Below are 22,108 nucleotides of genomic sequence, written 5' to 3'. Positions count from 1 at the left end.
ACCCTTTATTTGAAAATGTCTCATCTTTGAAACGAGCATTTATATATCAAAGTTTAAGATATGAACAGAGAAATTGAGAAAAATGCTGCCTTAACCGCCTACTTGCAATGAAAAGTACATATGTACCCAACTGTTAAACTGTTTTCCGATGACAGCACAATACTTTTAAAAATAACTGTTTTCAATAAATTAGAAACTACTTAAAAGAAGAAATATCTATAGTTTACCTTTATTAGCTTTATTATTTCTGGGTTTCCGCTGGCCACATCTATTGCCTTTTCACCCTGACATATATATATTTGATTTTAATTTTGTAAAACATAAGAGCTGCTTTATAACAATGTATAAATGTCTATCATAACTTCGAAATTATTGGATAGAACTGAAATCCGCTTCGTTGTTATTTTAATCGTGTAATTATCTGTGGCTGCCTTTTCTGCAGATTCATTTTATATTGCAGCAAAACAATTATTATCATGATTATAAAAGTATGATTTGTTTTCAAAATAATATGTACTTTCTTATTCCATGTATAGATAACCTTAGCCGTACTTGGTACATTTTTATTGAATGTTGGATCATCAATGCTCATCATCTTTGTACTTGGATTGCTTTATAACTTTTTTTTATCTGAGCGTCACTGACAAAAATGACTGATGAGTCTTATGTAGACAAAACGCGCGTCTAGCGTATCAAATTATAAGCCTGGTACCTTTTATAACTATTAACTGTTACGTAATAGTTTATTATGTAGAATGTAAATTGTTTGTCCTTACAAACGAACTACAAAGTCCAGATATATATTCATTCTGTATTGTCCCTAAAACAGTATCCAGTAAATGTAGAGTTTATTTTCACCCTGAGTAATTGCTTAAAACTACTTCTTATGATTTATGTACGTGAGCATCGGAAAATAACATCTTTATTGTGTCAACTAATTCCAATATTTTCCCAATAATGTTAAATCAGCAAATTAATAAGATTATATTATCGTTGATGATCTTTGTAAACACAACTGTACTGACTGAATAGCTTATGATAACTTAGGGAGCAAATACAACAGATTATACATAGACATTTTAGAAATATTAATATCGACATATCATTCAAAAATAAACAGTTAAGAAAAGTAATGTCCTTTTTCCATCTTTCCTTCATTAACACGAAGAACCAATGGTAACAACTCCTTTAGATGCAGATGATCCTCCATGTTTGTCGTTAAGCTTTTAATGTTTCTTATGTATACATCCATGCCATTCAAATGTCTAGTTTGGAGCTCTCTTATAACAGAAATTCAATAAAAGCTTTTCGAACGTACACACAATAAGAATTGTTATTTTCTTTCACACACACAGAGGAATGGTTGTTGTAGTGATATTTTTGTTCTCAAACATGTACTTGTCAAACCGTAAGGAAAGGGCATAGATGAATGAAAGTTGACAAAGCATTGTAAGGTTCATTTTGTAAAATAAAAATTTAACCACGACTTCAATCTATTATTTATAAAAAAGATATATTTTCACTGGTACTTACTTTTTTATTAAGTATATGGGGATCACACTCTTTGTTCAACAAATATTTGACTGTCTGACGACGGTTGCCTTTTATGGACGCGAAATGAAGCGCAGTATCTCCGTCCTTAAAAAAATTATTTCAAATATTATTGATCGATAACATCATTTGCCCTTTGTTTTCATATATTTTAATTATGTCTAGCACACATTGTGGTTGTCAAGAATAAACTATATAAAAAAAAAAAAAAGGTTCGAAATCTGACTGATGCATCATGATTAACATACATTTATTGCTCTACTAAAATTTAATAGTATCTGACACATGATAACCAATGAACGAGAAATTGAGTAAACATCTTTAGACATTTGCCATAAAACTGCAGACATTGAGAAGAACCATTATCATTAAAGCGGGTTAGTAAATTGGGTTGGATAACAACAGGGGGATTGAGTGGTCACAAGAAGAAATTAAAATTGTCTACAAATAAATATTGTCGGGCAGTTTTGAGTGATAAATCGTTTGTTACTTTATATAATATATATAGTATTTACATAAATATTTCAAAAATGTTGCTTTATACAAAAAATATTGTATTTACAATGAAATTCCTAAAAACGTTTACAAGACCAACCTATTACATGTATTAGGGCATTTACAATAAGACTCATGAACATATTGTACAAGCATCTTTTAAAAAATGTTGGTAATAATTTTCAGATTCGTTGTCATTGCCTTTTCTGAATTATTAGGCATACAGTCCATTTTAATAGTAGGCAGATTGCAAACTTAAAATAACTAGCAATTCTTTTATTTCAGCGGTGACCCATAAATCTTCTTTCAATTTCAAAAAAATTAAATTGTTTAATCTTTTCAGTTAATAAAATAAGTCACTCTTATTTTCTTGTATTGTTAAACAAAAGATGTTTTAAGGCTGTTCTCTATATATTTACTTTGAAAATATTCAGCAAGAAATATTTTCATAATAGTTGCTATTTTTCATAATTTTCGTACGGTTTTAACTTATCACAATAGGTTTAATAATATTGTTAAATAATATAAAATAGGAAAATATCTTCTTGATTTCTGTTATAAAGAAGGACACTTTCTAGGGAATATATTTTCTTGAAATGTATCGATATTTTCGTTTATATTTTAATTGTTTGAAACAAATTTGCAACACTTACGTTTTGAACCATGGCATTGTCAGTTTATTTTCGATTTCTGAGTTTGGCTGTCCATCTGATATCTTTTGTCCCTCTATCATGGACCTATATATTTTTTTTATTTTTTTTTGTCATGTGAAAGAGAATATTGCCATCTGGATAATATTACCGTTGGTCAAGCCATAGACATGATGCACAGAAATTGATATATCACACAAATACAGAACTCCGATGTGCTTTATGAGCGCATGATACACCTGTGGTTTTATAAAACAATACAGTTCATTAACTCCTCAATGTTATATCAGAGATTTAGAGTACACAAATGAAGGGAGTTTTTTTTAAAGTTATGTTGTTACTCTTAAATTTATAAAAAGAAGATTGGAGATAAAATCAATAGGTAATTAATAATCACATCTGAGCATTTTGATTTATTGTCTTACATGTTGACGACGATGGAAATTCAAAACGGAAAGTAATTAATCAAATGGCAAAATCCAAAGCCCAAACACATCAAACGAATAGATAACAACTTATATATTCTAGCTGTGGTCCAGGTATTTTCTGTTGGTGAAAATGGTGGATAAAACGGACGTAAATACATTAAATACAATGTAATCCAACTGATATTCAACACTATTCAATTTCAGAAATATTAAATTATACCCACATGTATATTTGTTTTGCTTGTTTTATATAGATTACTTAACATTTCGTTATCAACATATTTGAATGAAGGTAATTCTTATATGAACTGCATTTCTACAAATTGTTTTTTATATGCTCATGTATTAGATCAAGAAAGAATGTATTTAGTTTTTATGACCTTGGAACATTCATCCGATATGATAAAATGAAGTTGTTGATGTATGTTTTATTTTGTTTTAGATGCTTATGCACCCATCGAATATTTATGAATTTCAAACATTCATCATGACGGCTTAGTTACAACACACCAGGTTCCGATTTGATGGTAACAGTAGCCAATGAAAACATGAATAGTTAAGTACTACTGCTAATGTTTTGATTACTAATTATAGATACTACGAGGTTATTAGTATATAAACAGGGGCGCTAAAAATTAAACTGATGTTCGTAGAAACATGTGTTTAATCATTTACCAGTAGTATACATTCTTTGCTCATATTTTATTCATCTTGTGCGCTTTGTTCAAATATGGTGCATCTATTGTGTCAAACTATTAATCTTTACTAGAACACACCCGCGAAATCGCGGGGAAATAGAGCGTATGTAAACTGTAAAAGAAATTATCTGGAGAATTTCAGGAGATGACTGTATCAAATGTCAAAGGTACTTGTGGACTAGGCACTTTTTTGCCCTCCCCTTTTTTTCCAAATACCGATTTTTATTCCTTCTGTTTTTCTGTATACTATGAACATACATATACACTATAATTACTATGAACGGTCACTGGTATATTATATATATACATCAGTGACCGCCTTGAACAGTAAAGAGCCCCCCCTCCTGAAATACTCAAGTTAAGCAAGGATGATAAATGCTAGAACACACCCGCGAAATCGCGTGCATTCAGAGCGTGGTTGAAAGAATCTAACACTACTGGACGAAAAAACAACTGTCCATACCAGTAACAGTCATTGTACGACTATGTTAGTCCGTGGAAGACTGAAGAAGACTGTCAAATCAACCTTATTTCGTTGTTACAGCTAAATTATGTCTGTCCCAACACTTTTATGGGTTGTGAAAAACATTAAATGCTATCAACAGTCATGTTAGGACTGTTGCAGTGGTTTACGGCGTTGTCACAGCCAAATACTATTCATAACAGTCTTTCTAAAAGTTGTGGCAGTTCTATAATGTTTGTCCCAACCTTTTTATAGTTGTGACAGTTGAAATTTGTTTGTGTCAACTTTTCAGACGTTGAAGCAGTCAAAAAATGTTTGTTACAATGTTTTTAGAGTTGTAACAGTCGTAAAATGTTTGTTACAACTTTTTAAAGGTTGTTACAGTCATTAAATGTTTATTACAACTTTTAAAAGGTTGCCACAGTCGTAAAATGTTTAAAACAAACATTTCATGGGTTGTTATACAGTCGGTAAATGTTTAATACAAATATTTTAGTGTGACGGTTGCGATTGTTAAAACAATGTGTACACGTACGTCTCACGTGCACCTTCTCAAAGTGTCACGTATTGATGATACAGTTGTAAAATTACCCATAATTTATATGATCCCTCATCTTCTTACTGTTGTTGTTTTTTCTCTAATTATTTTGCGATCGTTCTATGTCTTTTGTCGAATTCCGTGTATGGCATTTTAATTATCTATGTTCATTTGTGGCGGACTTGTGCGTTTGACTGTCATCTTTATTTTTTATTCAGTCTATTCAAGAGTCTTTTATAATTTGTTTGATACCAAAAGCCTTCGTTTAAAAATAGAGTTTTAAATAATATTATTGCAGAAGATTGCTTTAATTGTCTTAATTGTGAAGACTATGAGTTCATTGAAATTTATCAATTTCAAATTGCTTTTATAAATTATCATGTTAGACGTCGGTGTACCTGATGTAAATTTAAAAGAATATGACTAGGTTACATATATTATACAGAATAATAAAGCTGATTCATTTTAATGATCTTTAATTACTATCCATTAGGGATATTACCCGACAATAATAAATCAAATCTGTCAAGTTTTATTAAAAACGGAAATCATATTCTTCACCCGTAAACGATTTGACGTTATTGTACCCTTGTCGGCAGAAATAGGTAGAAATAGCGGGTCTGCAAACTAGGTTTACAAAAAAACGTAGACATGCATGGTAGCTAGAGAGAAACTACATACAATATAACGGATGAGCTGGGACTTTCAATCGGTGAGTAGAAATGAACAATATTTTAAAGCATGTCTATCAGAATAATCATGGATCCACGATTTTGAAGGGAAAATGGGTCCGGGAAAATGTGCACATTTCGTGCCTACCTTCATGCTTCAGGTATGCACCAGGTATGAATCGACGTTCTATATCACCTCACTCTTGCATATTACACATATAATTATATATAGTAGGATGTTCCAAGGCAAAGTAAGAATTTGGGCTTGTAAAAATTGTTCCCGGGATTGTAACCCCCCCCCCCTTTTTAGAAGATCAATCGCATTTGAAAGGGTACATTTAGTTAGAACTCCCCTTTATTCTGGGTTGGGACCCTCTTTTTTTATAAATGGCTGGATCCACCCGTGTTCATCGTCTTACTGTGTTACACCTTACATGATGATGTGGGGCATTCACAATGGGTTTTTTTTTGTGGGATGGTCTACTACAAAACCTATATTTATATTGTATATAAAAAAGATGTGGTATGATTGCCAATGAGACAACTGTCCACAAGAGACCAAAATGACACAGATATTAACAACTACAGGTCACCGTACGGCCTTCAACAATGAGCAAATTCCATACCGCATAGTCAGCTATAAAAGACCCCGATAAGGTAAACCAATTCAAAAGAGAAAACTAACGGCCTTATTTATATATAAAAAAAACGAAAAACAAATAAACAAACGACAACCACTGAATAACAGGCTCCTGTCCTGACTTGTATGTTAATGTATTGAAAACTGCACGACTCATCCTAAATTTGCTTGAAATATTTTCTACTGTATTTTTTTTTAAATTGAGAAAATTCAAGTTGAATATTATGACAAAGCAAATATTTATGTGTAAACTGTGAAACGAGCATGTTTGAGTATATATATTTAGAATAATTTCTAAGTCAAGAATAACAAAACATGGATATGTGTTACAATTCTAAAGCATGTCTTACATATCAATCACAAGAACTACATTGTATTAATCAAATCAGTGTAACTCTATTTATTTTCATGTGAACTCTTGTCAGTTTAACTTTTTATATATTTGCCCTGTTAATTAGCATAGTTAGTTAAAATTCAATTATGCCTTTTAACTTGTTTTGGTCTTAGGGCTGCTGTCTCTTTTGCATATATATATATATATACCCATCATCTCCTTTTAAACATGTTTCAAGTGTCTTTTAATTTATTCAGCTGTTAAAGGAGTTTCCATTCAACAGTCATATTTTCTACATGTGTTAAATTGTGCTTTGACTACTTCATTGTTTGGTTGCTGTATCATTGATATATATTCCACATCTCCTTTCATCATGCTTATTCACATCTGATTTCAGATACATGTATTTTGCCTTTTCCAAATTATTAAAATATTTTATTTATATTTATTTTTATATGTTTAACATTCAGTATGTGGGGGTGATACAAAACATCTATCTGTAAGGCAAGCATATTATATTATGTAAACATGGCCTATACTTAAACATTTTATGAATTTTATAGATATTTTAAATTTGTATAACAAAAAAAAAACTTAATTAACTACATGATATGTCTCAGATCAATTTGGTTTAAAAGATACTAAACATGTTTTACATGTTTAATTTAACTTCAAAATAAATAATTTTAAAAATATATTTACTGAGCCTAAGTTCATGACCATGTAAATGTGATATTAGAAAAGGTAATAATCAGGATGTTAACACTGGAAAAGTTAATTATCAGGACTTCTTATATATACATGTTATATGTAATAATCAGATTAAGACACAACAGTTTCATGAGTTTATTGCCTTCAGAGGGATGACAATTAAAATGTCATTGGTATTGAAGATGATTTTATAATGATATTAATAAATTTAAAATGTCCTTTTCAAATTGTGGATAAATTTATAATTGAAAATAATTTTAAAATTATGAAAAATATGAAACATTAGGATATAATCTTTTATTTTGGATATTATATTAAAAGTTTATCTAACATGTCTAATTCATTCTGCCAAGTATTGATTTATCAACATAAAAATGGGTAAATAACTAATATGAAATAAAGAAAATGTGTTGTCTGGTTAAAAAAAAAACAATTTTGAAAGCATTACTTAATACAAGCTGTAATAAGTAAAAAGTATACCGGATAATATTTAAGATGTCAAATTAAACTCATCTAATTACTACTAATCATAAGAAGGAAATACTAGCTTTTTTTTAGGTTGCTAAAAATGTTTAAATTAAAGAAAGGGTTTTAACTTTGAACAAAGATTCTACATTTCATGATTTAGTTAAAAAAAAAAAAAGGTTTATTCATTCATTATGTTCACTATATAACATGTATAAATTTAAAGAAGAATTAAGTAATTATAATCATGATAATTATACAATATTAGATAAGTTTCAATACTTTATTCTTAATTTATGTTTTTTTGTTTGTAGAATTCTCATTGGTTTGAGCATGATTCCCAGCCAGATTATGAAGCCAGCTTAAAAAGGAAATACATATAGCATGTATAGGTGACACTAGTATCTCGCATACCTGTAAATTGTGAAACAGTGGATTAATTCATAATTTGGTGTTACTGACTTTGGTGTTTTTGGAAATAACAAATAGGGCTTACAGCAATATGCCATGATGTTGATGGGATTTCATAATAAATTGGACAAGAAGAAAATTGTGCATTGTATGAATAGCAAACTTACAATTTGAAAAAAAGACTACATTACTTGATGACAGTGAATACCTTTGATAATTAATTCATTTGAAATTGAAATAATAATTTGGAACTATTATAGAGAATTCAAAGTTTTCTGGGAATATTAATATCATAGTGCATCATATTTGAATTCTATGAAATACCTTGGATAGTTATTCAAGAATAGCAAATTGGATTTAATTTAATAAAAAAAAATCATAGTTTCAGTGAATATCAATAGTGCAATATATCTGAATTCATGAATACATGTACCTTGGATAATAAATTTATATAAATTTGGAAATTGAGAATATCTGATTTGTGTGAAATTTATAGTACATCACATCTGAAGTTAATGCTTGCATTCCTATTGTTAGCTATATGTACCCCCAGGGGGTGTTAATTTTAACAACCTTGATTACCCATGAGGGTCTGTCGTGGTGGGTCACTATTGGTAAGTGTCATTATGACAGAAGTTTTTAATGACCATGACTGGTGGGTCACTATTGGAAGTGTCATTATGACAGAAGTTTTTAATGACCATGACTGCCTTTACAGCCCTTGCATGGACATTGGTTGATGTCAAATGACTGCTTGCTGTACTTATATAAGAGTCTGAATGTACATACAGTATATTAATATAATCATCTAAATTAATGTTCATTCTGAAACTGTCATTTTATACTAGTCAAAAACATTAAACAATACATGTACTTCAAAGTATCATTTTACATTTATAGTCTTGCCTTCCACAAAAGTCATTTAAAGTTGATTGTATGCAGGACATAGGTATTGCAATCTTGGGCTGATGACGTAAACTTTTTTATAAAGTTTACATTTTAAAAGCTGAAAGAGCTGGATGCTTCTTATCTTCTTATCATTTTTTGTATTCAGATAGCTAATATGTTATGAAGTTTCAGTCTGTCATTACATGTCCATTGCACCTAGCTGACCGACCTCATTTTCATGGTTTAGTGACTGCATGTAAAAAATACTGTTTTTCTAACAGTAAGATGCTCTCTTATACGAGTACATTTTGTAATTGGATACATTTTTTGTATATATACATTTGTACATGTATATGATATAAAAAAAGAAGATGTGGTTACACTGGTATGATTGTCAATGAGCATGATGAGACAACTCTCCACAAGAGACCAAAATGACACAGAAATTAACAACTATACATGTAGGTCACTGTACAGCCTTCAACAATGAGCAAAGCCCATACTGCATACGCTAGTCGGCTATAAAAGGCCACATGTTAAATAGTAAGTAAGTAAGTAAGTAATGACTTTATTTAAAGAGGGTGACCCAATTAGCTTTCGCTAATCTACCTTGAGGCCCTCATAAAGAACAAACAGTACAAATATTACAAAGCTTACAGTTTCTAACATATTATTAATGACAATGTAAAACAATTCATATGAGAAATATGAGTATCTAAATTCTTGCAAGGTATACTTGTCTATCAGGTTGAGCTGACCTGACCTGCTGACCTTGACTTCATTTCATGGATAAATGGATAGGTGATTACGGTTAATTTCAGTGAGTTTAGGCCAAAATAAATAATTGTGTCTCCTATTTCACTCTCCAAAAAATTAAGAAGGGTAGATAGGAAAAACATTTTATTCTTTTAACATGATTAAAACAATTTATTTTAAATTTCTATACTTTTTTCTGTTAATGTACTGTGATAACATTTCCCATATTTCACAGCTAATACACTGCAGTCTTAGTCCTTTCAAAGATTGGTTTCTGATATGTTTTACTGATGAGTTTTATTTGTAATTTGTAATTATCATTCACACAAGTTATCTGATGTGGAAAGACATCAAATGATGAATATATGACATGTACATGTATGATGAATACATTGTTTAGGGTGGCCTAGAAATGGAGGTATGGTCAGGGAAACCAGAAACATGCAATAAAATTATTTTGGCCTTAATACAGTATTCCAGTAGATCAACTTCATGTATATTTAATGTACATGTATAAACAGATGGAAAATTTGAGTATATGTCATGTATGTCTGACTGGTAGGGTTCATCAGACATTGAGCTAAATGTCATGGGTTCATTGGGCAATGTTGAGTTTTTGTGTTTTTGTTTATTTTTTAATGTTTCTCAGATGCGATAAGCTACATTGTACATGTATAGGATTACTATTTTTTTTGCATATGACATAAATGTTAGGTGTTCATGTTTGATTGGCCGGTTTTATTTAACAATGACCACATTTTCATGGTTTTCATTAATTTGAATAAGGAGATGTGGTATGAATTTCTATGAGACAACCATCAACCATAGACCATGTAGACCAAGTGAAGTGCTTGTAAGCTATATAATAAGTTACTCCACTCCCTTCAACAATGACCAAAACTAATACTTCATAATGAGCACCCTATATAAAGGGTTCAGCCTTGCACGCAACACTGTTAATGTAAAAAAAAGATCAGACAAGAAGCCCTACAGTGATGACAGTTTGATTTATATACACATGATACAAAAGCTACAAATCAACAAATGAGTAACAGCAAGCAACAAAACACAAAACATACATTGAAAAATAAACCTGTGTCAGGGTGGTGCAACCTTCATGTACAATTCTAGCATAAAAGAAAAAATATTTAAAAAAACTGATATACACATGATACAGTGTATCAAAAAAACATTATGGAACCAAAATACCATACATGTATATGACTACCAACATAATTTAATCAATATTTAATAGATCAGTGTTAAAATATGTTAACACATGCAGAAGAATATCTCAAGAATGTTTTGTAGGATTTTATGAATGCCTACTCGAATCCAATCAATTAGAAAAATCAGTTATTACAGAAGAGTGTCTACCATGCACTCGCACTGCACTTATACTAGAATTTCTTTTGACAACCCTGCATACCATCCTGATCCATTTAAGGATTCTCTACCTTCACGAAACTTTAGAGGCGTTGGTCCAGCAGTCCTTCATTTATATTAGAATAATATGATAGCAGAATATATAAATATAAACATGATACGGTATATATACATGATATATAGAACAATGCAGAATGATGTATTCAAATGGATGAAAATCATATACATGTATACATGCATGTAACTGTATATTCAACAAATATACAAATATGTATATAACAACAAACCAGATTATATACTGATTTGTATCACTACAATGTAAAATAGTTATTACGGTGACGTAATTCCCTGTCATTTAATTTATTTATCGTCCATCCATGAACTTGTCTCAGAAAAAAATATCTCTGTCATGTCTGTGCACATGGTACATTAACCTCACTTGTACATGTAGGTTTATATATGTGATAAACAGGTTGAGAAAAAAACCGGCGAAATATAAACTCGATGGTTAATAGAATGAAATTCAAAACAGTGTGGCTGTGGCCATTGATTGACACATTAAATTCATCCATTGACTGGGACAATTTAGGTGAACGTTTGTATGTAACGACCACTGCTCACTATGTACTTTTTAAAGACACTTAATATATGGGGTCACCAAAGGTTCTCAACACCTTAATAAAGTAATTCGAAAAATTAATCAGAAATAACACGATGTTTTGATTTATATCAATTATATAAATCAAAACATAAAGGTTATTCCTGATTAATTTTTTCGAATTATTTTATAATTAAAGGCGTTAAGAAACCTTTGGTGACCCCACAGTTTAAATGTCTATCGTAGGTACGTCGTGAACAGTGGTACTTACAGACAAACGTTCACGTAAATTGTCCCAGTCAATGGATGAATTTAATGTGTCAATCAATGGCCACAGCCACACTGTTTTGAATTTCATTCTATTTTTGCGTCCATGTGGAGAGCTATTAATTAAGACATTTAAACCTCAAATAAGACACCACTCGATACAATAACAGTACAAAGTTAAGTAAATCTGACTAGACTATTAAAAAAAACCCAGTAAAATAATATAAATTGAATTAGATACAAGACATTAACGAACATTTTAGTATTTTCCATAGCTACATGTAAAAGATGCGTTGAAAGTTCAGCATAACTTAGATTTTTTTTTAATTTATAAATCAAAATGATTAGAAGCGAGATCTTTTATAATGTTCAAAGAGTCACAAGAGCTTAAAAACAAACAAATTAATTCTAAAAGTGTCTATGTCGTATGAACTAAGCCCTCGGCAGTTTTCTATGGGGATAAGTTTGACAAGTGTGTATATTCCCGCTGGGTTTATAGTATATTGACCGTTATTATGAAATTATGAAGTAATGTGATTTGTAAATCTACGGGTATTGGAGGTAAAACCTTGCATGCATGAATGATTTCACAACTAGGTTATAAAAATTAAAACGTTACCATTATGATAATTTCGAAAAGTGTCTTATGTTATAGTTAAAGATACATTTTTTTACAAATAAATTGAGACACCTTGTTCAATTTATCTGACAGGTGCATGTAACTATATGTGTTCAAGCATTAAATGCGCATAAACCAGTCCCATGTGAAATTGCAGGTATCTAACGGTGGTCTGTTTTTTTTTCGAAGAGATGCGAGACAAGGGATTGTCAATTGAGTTATTAATTTACAACATTTACAAGATAAGCGGGGAATACCAAAATTTCCAGCGGCAGATATTTCAATATGTTTTCTGTTTTTACAATCAGTTTCTATTTATACTAATGCATTAAATGGGTGTGGCAGTTGTGTCTTTTTTTATAACAACCTTTTTAAAAAATTGCAAACGATGTGATTGTATTTAAAAAAAATTAACCTATCCCGGACTGTCAGATAGAAATTTGGTATCCGTAACTTTTAAGTCTATAAAATGACTACCAATATTTGAAAGTTGCGACACTTATAAATTAATGGTTGTAGCAATCATATTTTAACTGTAACACCCTTTTGGACGTTTAAACAGTTTATTTACGACTGTTTCAACGTTTTGCGTGTTGGGGCAGTTATTAAATAACTGTAACAACTTTCAAAAGGTTGCATTAGTCGTATTATAACTGTGACAACATTTTCGGCGTTTGAACAGTTTTTTTATGACTGTTACAACGTTTTTCGAGTTGGGACAGTTGTAAACCAACTGTTACAACTTGAAATTAGTTGTATCAGTCCTTTAATGTTTGTGACAGCTATTTCTAGCGTTGTTGCAGTCGATTTATGTTGGAGACAAACACTTTAAAAGTTGGGACAGTCACAAAATAACTGAAACAGTAAAATTTTACAACTGTTACAACTTTAACAAACAATTACAGTCTTAGAACGACTGTTACTGGTATGGACAGTTGTAATTTCGTCCAGTAGTGTAAAGTGTTGTTGGACGATAATTTTTAAAAAGATTTAATGACTGAAGAATTTCAGGAAAGGTATCCAAAGTTATAGGTACTTGAAGACAGTCGATTGTTTTTCTTTCAACCCCTCATCCTTTTACCCAAAATTCCCAATTTTTTGGTTTTTATTTATTTTAATATGAACATAGTATACGTTTAGTATATACATTCATTACTATAAATAAAGTGTGTTTGCTTTTAACTATCAATTCTCAGTTTACTAATGAATCCACGGCGGTCATTGATATACATGTATTCTATAGATCCTCTCTATTTAATATACTTAGTGACTCAATGAATTTTTGTAACAGATTTTATGACTGGAGAATTTCAGAAAAGGTATCAAAAGTCATAGGTACTTTGGAACATGACAATTGTTTTTTCCAGCCCGGCTCCTCATTTGTTTCCTCCCAAATTCCCATTTGTTTACTATCAATATCAATGATGTTAGCGTTTATCTGTATCTAATGAACATTCATTACTATAAATAAAGTGTATTTTCTTTTTACTATCAATTCCCAGTTTTCTAATCGATCCACGGCGGTCATTGACATATTATAATATAGACCCTCTCTATTTAATAAACTCTGTGACCGCCGTGGATAGTTTACTTAACTTGAAAATGATAGCAGATAGCAAATACACTTTATTCATAGTCTTTGTATGTTCAAAGTACAGAAAAACGCAAACCGGAAGTCTAGTTTGACTTAAAATTTCGTCCAATGACGGAAAAATATCCGGACGCATTTTTGTTCGCTTTTCTCCCAAAATAACCCAAACTGAATAATTATAAGAATGGATTACAAATGCGACTATACATGGTACCTATAGGACACAGAGACAGGATGGTTAATTTATTGTGGAAGGAAGAGAAGCGACACATGAAATGAGGTCTTCTCGTTTAATAGTATAGATGTTTGATTAGGTTACCATGACAAAAGAATGTTTTTCTTACAAAACCAATCGTAATTATTCAAAAGCAGTAGTTCGTTTTTTTATTATAATATATAGTTTTCATTCATAAAGATGTTTTGAATCACTTGAAATGTTAATGTAGAAATATATTACCAATTGTATTATTTTAACATATCTAAATGATGGATTTTTATTCATATTGATCGTAGTGTATAAACACCTGTTCCTTAATAACTCGTCATTATTTATCATTATGTTGTGAGGGAAGTGGACACAGCACTTCACTTCTTATTCTTCTACAATTAATGTTTTGTGTATTCTTGGAATAGGAAGTTGAAAAAGTTATTCAAATTACCTTTACTTTGTCAAGGATGTATACCAAGCTTAATCTTGATTCATATCCAATTTTTAGATATTTACATGTGACGTCACTTTTGTGGTTTTGATTTAGTCGTTTGACGGACAATTCGTGGTTCTGTTGTTCCGTGTGTGTGCGCTGTTTTATGTTGTTTTACGTGTTTGTTGTCATAATGTGTAGAGCATGTCGAAATGCAATATTGTATTGTTTATTTGTGTATTTATGTGTCTTGAATGATCTTTCATTTACTGTACGGCATTCGTGTCATGTAATGTTGTCATTTCTTGGTATATATATAATATTATCATAATAGCACGAGGTTTGGCTACCACAAAAACCAGGTTCATTCCACCATTTTGTCTTAAAATGTACTTTAACAAGTAAAAAAAATAACAGTTGGTATCTTATGGTTCGTTTGTGTTTGTTGTATTGTTGTTTGTTTTAAGTTGCACTTCAGTGTTTCTGTGATTTCGTTGTTTTCCACTTATAGGTGATGTGTTTCCCTTGGTTTTGTGTGTTCCCTCGGCGTACTAAATTAGAAGCCTAATACCTTTGATAACTAGTAGTTATTAACCCAGATTTATGAATTTTTAGCAGCGGTATTCTATTTAAAAAAATAAATCCTGGTATTTATGATGAGTTTATTTACGACCACTGAGTCGATGCTACTGCTTGTGGAGTTTTTATTCCCCGAGAGTATAACCAGCCTAGTAGTCAGCACTCCTGTGTTGACTTCAGTTATCATTGATATGTTTATAATAATAAACTTACTGTTAACAAAACTTTTAATGTTCGAAATACTAAGGCTAAATAATAAATTACCTTATCTGTATTTGACAAAACGTTTACAAATTTGGGGTCATCAATGCTCTTCAACTTCGTACATTGTTTGCTTTTTCAACATTTGTTGATTCAAGTGTCACTAGTTAGTCTTTTGTAGATGAAACGCGCGTCTGGCGTAAATAAAATTCTGGTATCTATGATGAGTTTATCTACTGTTGCCTTTATTTGACAAGTGTTGAAAAGGGTGATTTTCTTGTTATCTTCAGGTCGTTTGTACTCTTCAAATTTAGCACATGTTTTCCCGTACAAGTACCGATAATGTATTAGAAAGGTTATACTTGAAAATGAAGATGCATTTCTTGTGTAAAAGAGGGACGAAAGATACCAAAGGGACAGTCAAACTCATAAATCTAAAACAAACTGACAACTCCATGGCTAAAAATGAAAAAGACAAACAGAAAAACAATAGTACACACGACACAACATAGAAAACTAAAGAATAAACAACACGAACCCCATCAAAAACTAGGGGTGATCTCAGGTGCTCCGGAAGGGTAAGCAGATCCTGCTCCACATGTGGCACCCGTTGTGTAAGGTGATACACAAATGAAGGTGAAACTAATGGGGATGGTGGCTATGATTTTCATCATCTCTTTGTTGCTGATTAAATTGTAGATGATGAATTTAATATCAAAACAAATGGTATTTTGCATACACCCTATTTTATTAGGATTATAAAAGGCACTGCCTTCTTACAAGTGACAGAGTGTAAAACCAGTTAATGGAAGCATAAGCCCAGAAATACTAGTAAAGCTGCAAAATCGCATAGAGTTGAGGATTTCCACCAACAGAAATATCTGTGTTGAGAGATAATACTGCTAAGTGTATAGATAGATTGACTTAGTTTTTAAAACATAATAGATAAATATCGAAAAAAGCCTGTTATAATCTTTTATAAGATAACTAAAACATATATGCAGTTAAAGACTTTGATCCAAATACTTGGATAATTTTGATCATTGACCTCCTTCTGATGTTTATGCTATGGCGGATTATACTTTTTTTGATCGTGCATTAGGATTTTCAGATGCATTTGGGGCGCCTCTTAGTGAGATAAATATACCAGTAATGTAACCTGTTGTTTAACAGGTTGAACAACGTGATGATGATTTTGCTTGGGAAATCCCACAATTGAAAACAGAGGAGATTGGGTCTAAACTTTCTTCTCGTCTTTCTGGAGCTGTAAATGATGCCATCTATGTAAGCCGATATAAATACCTATACCGTTATATAATTGCTATCCAATTGTCTTTTGATAATAATTAGGTGACAATTGGTATATACGTTTAAGTCTTGTTAATAGATTGAACAGTATTAAAGCAAGAAACAGAAACAAAGAGTCTTTACATTGCATGTGATTCAATTATAAAATTTCAAGATAGAAAACAAAAAATAGCTTTTTCAAAAAGTAAGTCATGCACAATTTAACTGCCTGCACTGTTTTTGATTGTACATGACTATGGTAATTAAGATTAATACCACCGCCGATGAGCAACCTGAAGATTTCAGTTTATCCGTTAATGCAACCTCGTTGGTTGCAGATCTACGATTCTGAATAAAGAGACTTTTATCAATGCTAACATAATAGTGAACGATCAAGAACGCAGCTGCTATCATCTACTAATTTGATACAATGTAGTGTCGCGTTCATTGTTGCAAGTTGACACGGATGACGACATAAACATCAAATAACTATAATATTGGTTAATACTTGCTTTCGTTTTTTTACTTGCTAATCATAATAAGGCGAATTAATGTTTTGTTTTTCTAATACCGTTAATCGATTGAGACAATTTAGGCAACAGAAAACTGTGTAATAAAACCAAGATATATAAAAACAACATATAATAAAGATGGGAAACAAAAAAGTATTTTTTGGTAAATTGTTGTTCAAAAGTGAACTTATTCATAAAACTACATCCGTTCAACAATTTTGACCAAACATAGAGACGGATATTTTCAAATACAATGAAACTTTGACGGTTAAGTGCCATTTTACATTGTTACCTTTTTAGATGTTGTGAGAGATTCAAAATTGATAAATATATCAGAAAAAGAATTTATCTAAACGTAACAATGTTCTCTAAAAATAGTGATAGCTTATGGACATCCTGTTCAATGTATACATTTTTTTAGAGGAAGATACTAATTTAACATCATATTCAGAAGGGTGATTATTTTAGTCAAAAATCGTATGAAAAGGAATCAATAATATGCTTGAATTTATGTAAATTACATAATATGAGGAATTGCATTCATAGGTGACAAGACAAGAGAGGGATATGGGGCAAACTAGTCTTCCATGCACTGAAGAAAAATATGAACAAATAGTCGGTACATCCGATAATTATCCTTAATCTGACATAACTGCATCCTTATATATTTTTTAATATCCGAATATATGTTGTAATTAGATATATATCCACATGAAGAACATAGTTGGGGTATGGGTTGTTACTCTATGTTATGATTACTGCCAGTGTATACTGATATAATTTCGAGGTTGGCATGAACAAATTTAAAATTAGAGTCTATACTTTAAACATTCAACAGACGCCATCACGACTTGTTGGACCGTTATAAGTAATTTGTGTCACAAATGACGACGAATATCTTTCACTCGTCTACATGATTAACACAAACAATTCGCCCTATTTCCCCCGAATACTACCTACCTAAGAGAACTTATATGTTACAGAAATTGCATACAATTAATTAAAATAACTAGCTATTTATTTTGGGATAAATTGCTGAAAATATGTATGCAAAATTAAAAGAATCCACACATTTACTGATATTTTTTAGTTATTTCATAAAATATGCTATCATAGATACCTAAGAGCAATCCCTATGTTGATAATTCCTCGGAATTAGGTATATTTATGATTTACTTTTTTGGCAAGTTCACAAGGTTTTTTAAACATTCAGTTTATTCGTCAAATACCAGCGAAGGAAGTTTAATATCTTCATTTGAACTATGAAGTTAAGAACGATTAATTCATGATAATAACACAATTAATTCCTTTTCGAACGAATGCAGTTTTACATGATTGTCAAAGTTTGTATGATATTGTGCTTGCAAATTTTGAAGTAAAACATTACTGAACAGACCATAATTTCCGTAGTGCAATCAAATTAGTATTGATCATGTCATACCAAACAATGACAAATGATTGGTGAGAGCAATGTGAATAATCATGCACTTACCTCATCCTGTAAATTTATATTAATACCACGGTCTATTAGCAATCTAACAGTTTCAGTGTTCTTGTACCATGCAGCAAGGTGGAGTGCAGTTCTACCATCCTGTACAAAGACATACTAAGCTGTGTTAACATACAATTGAATGCTAACTATTGCAGCTGGTATATAAACTAATGCATGAATACATAGTGTCGCATGTATCGTAGCTCGTCGACCCTGCAGCTAATATAATAATCAAATAAAAATGAAAATGAAAATAACTATTACCAATTTTCTACTTGATAATAATTATAAGGTGACAATTTGTTCAAATCTAGATAAATGATTTAAAAAAAATTAAGGCACTATATGTTCTGAACGCCGTAACAATTTGTTGGACCGTTGTGTGTAAATTATGTCACAAGTGACGACAAATATATTTCAATCGACAACATGATCAACACAAACAAGTCGTCCTATATCTCCCGAATACTATATAAGAAAAACTTATTGGTTACAGGAATTGCAAACAATAACTTAAAATAACTACCCTTTTAGTTTGGGTTAAATTGCTATTTGTATGCAAAGAAAAAGAAATTCACAGATTGACTGATATTTTTTTAGTTATTTCATAAAATATGCTATCATAGATATCTAGGAGCAATACCTATGTTGCTAATTCCTTGGAGTTTTGTATTTTTATGATTTTCCTAATTTGCTAGGACACATGTTTTTTAAACCTCAAGTTTATTCGTCAAATATCTGCGACAAAATTTAATTTCTTCATTTGAACTAAGAAGTTAAGTATGTTTAGTTTTCCTTTCGTGAGAAAAGACGTAATTAATTCCTATTTGAACGTATACAGTTTTACAAATTTTCAAAGTTTGTATCAAATTGTGATTGTACATTTTGACATCCAGCATTTTTGAAGAGACACTAATCAACTTACATTTTCCGGTAAATGCCACGGCCGATACTAATCAAATAAAAATGATAATAAGTATTATCAAATTTTCACTTGATGATAATAGTAAGGTGACAATTTGTGATAGATGTTCAAATCTCGTTAATCGATTAAGAAAATTAAGACAAGAAACACCCACAGAGTAACTCAAAACCAAAATGTAAATCAACAATAAAAAATAAAGATGAAAACACATCATCACCACTTACCAAAAGAAAAAAAGTAAAGGTTATTCTTATACACCGAAATGGCGATAAAAAGGTGAATATTAAATTCCAAATATGGAGACTAATTTAATGAGGAATCTACAGGAGCATACAATCTAGACATATTAGTAAATATCAAACAGTCTGGCCAGTACGAAAAGTATATACAATTTTAACAATATCAAGCCTGATAAAATACATCAGAAAAGCATTAATTTAAAAGAAACAATGTACACCAAAAAGAGTGGTAGCTTATGGAAATCCTATTCAAGATACTAATTTGTTTTAGAAGAGACAGTCACTGATTCTACCTTTATTCAACATTGGAATTATTTAAGTCAAACATAGAAAGAAAAGACACCTATGATCTGATTGAATGTTGATAACTTACCAAATATGAGGTATTGAATTCATAGGTAACCAAAAGACCAAAATTTGGATATGAGTTGATTTTTTATGTCACGATTACTGCCGGAATATACACATGGTATAGTTTCGAGGTCTGCATAAACAAACGAAAAGTTGCAATGTTTCTTTTAAAAATGTTCTGAAAGCCGGAACGTTTTGTTGGACCGTTGTGTGTAAATTGTGTCACAATTTGCGACGAAAATCATTCAATTGTTAGAAGAGTTGCATACACTTACTTAAAATAACTAGCATTTTAGTTTGGGTTAAACTGCTGAAAATTCGTATTCAAAGATAAAAACTTCAAAGATGACTGATATTTTTTAGTTATTTCATAAAATATGCTATAATAGATATCTAGGAGCAATCCGTATGTTGCTAATTCCTTGGAGCCTGGTTTTTTTCATGATTTTACTTTTTTGCTAGGACACAGGGCTTTATAACCTTTAGTTTATTTGTCAAATAACTGCGATGAAATTTAATTTCTTCATTAGAAATAAGTATGTTAGTTTTCTGTTCGTGCGAAAAGACGCAATTAATTTCTATTTGAACGTATACAGTTTTACAAATTTTCAAAGTTTGTATTAAATTGTGATTGTACATTTTGACATCCAGCATTTTTGAAGAGACACTAATTTCACAAATGCTTATTAATTGGGTTAAATAATTATTGATAATGTCATATAACACATTGACTTATGATTGGTGTAATCAATGTGACTAATTATCAACTTACATTTTCCTGTAAATTTATGTCAATACCACCGTCGATTAGCAATCTAACGATTTCAGTTTGGCCGTTCACTGCAGCAATGTGAAGTGCAGTACTACCATCCTGTACAAAGACATACTAAGCAGTGTTTACATACAATTGAATGCTAACGATTGCAGCTGATATATAAACTAATGCATGACTACATAGTGTCGCAGTTATCGTAGCTCGTCGACCCTGCAGCCGATATAATAATCAAATAAAAGTGATAATAATTGTTATCAAATTTGCACTTGCTGATAATAGTAAGGTGACAATTTGTGATAGATGTTCAAATCTCGTTAATCGATTAAGAAAAATTAAGACAAGAAACACCCACAGAGTAACTTAAAACCAAAAAGTAATTCAACAATAGAAAAAAAACGTAGGAAACAAATCATCACCCCTTACCAAAAGAAAAAAGTAAAGGGTATTCTCATACACCGAAATGGCGATAAAAAAGTGAATATTAAATTCCAAATATGGAGATTAATTTAATGAGGAATCAACAGGAGCATAAAATCTAGACATATTAGTAAATGTCAGTCAGTCTTGCCAGTACGAAATTTATATACAATTTTAACAATATCAAACTAGATAAAATAATCAGAAAACATTCATTTAAAAGAAACAATGTACACCATAAAGAGTGATAGCTTATAGACATTCTGTTCAAGATATTCATTTGTTTTAGAAGAGACAGTCACTAATTCTACCTTATCTTCAACATTGGAATTATTTGAGTCAAAAATCGTAAGAAAAGGAACCTATGAACTGCTTGAATTTTGGTAAATTATCTAATATGAGGTATTGAATTCATAGGTAACCAACAGACCAAAATCAGGTATGAGTTAATATTTTATGTCACGAATACTGCTAGAATACATGGTATAATTTCGAAATCTGCATAAACAAACGTAAATAGATAAAGGCA

The 22,108-nt window shown here is 30.8% G+C and overlaps 1 long non-coding RNA gene across 1 annotated transcript; it reads right to left on the bottom strand.

Moving 5' to 3' along the window:
- Positions 1–138: 138 nt before the first annotated feature.
- LOC143059485 (uncharacterized) lies at positions 139–18,971 on the bottom strand. The gene is made up of 3 exons (XR_012973486.1): positions 18,873–18,971; positions 1,534–1,638; positions 139–284 (listed from the first exon to the last, which is right to left on the bottom strand). It is a non-coding gene; the product is annotated as an uncharacterized LOC143059485 (long non-coding RNA).
- Between the last annotated feature and the right edge of the window lie 3,137 nt (positions 18,972–22,108).

The sequence above is a fragment of the Mytilus galloprovincialis genome, chromosome 14 (assembly GCF_965363235.1).
Source record: "Mytilus galloprovincialis chromosome 14, xbMytGall1.hap1.1, whole genome shotgun sequence".
Classification (NCBI taxonomy): domain Eukaryota; kingdom Metazoa; phylum Mollusca; class Bivalvia; order Mytilida; family Mytilidae; genus Mytilus; species Mytilus galloprovincialis.
The sequence above is the reverse complement of the archived record's forward strand: the minus strand, read 5'-3'. Positions and strand labels throughout refer to the sequence as shown.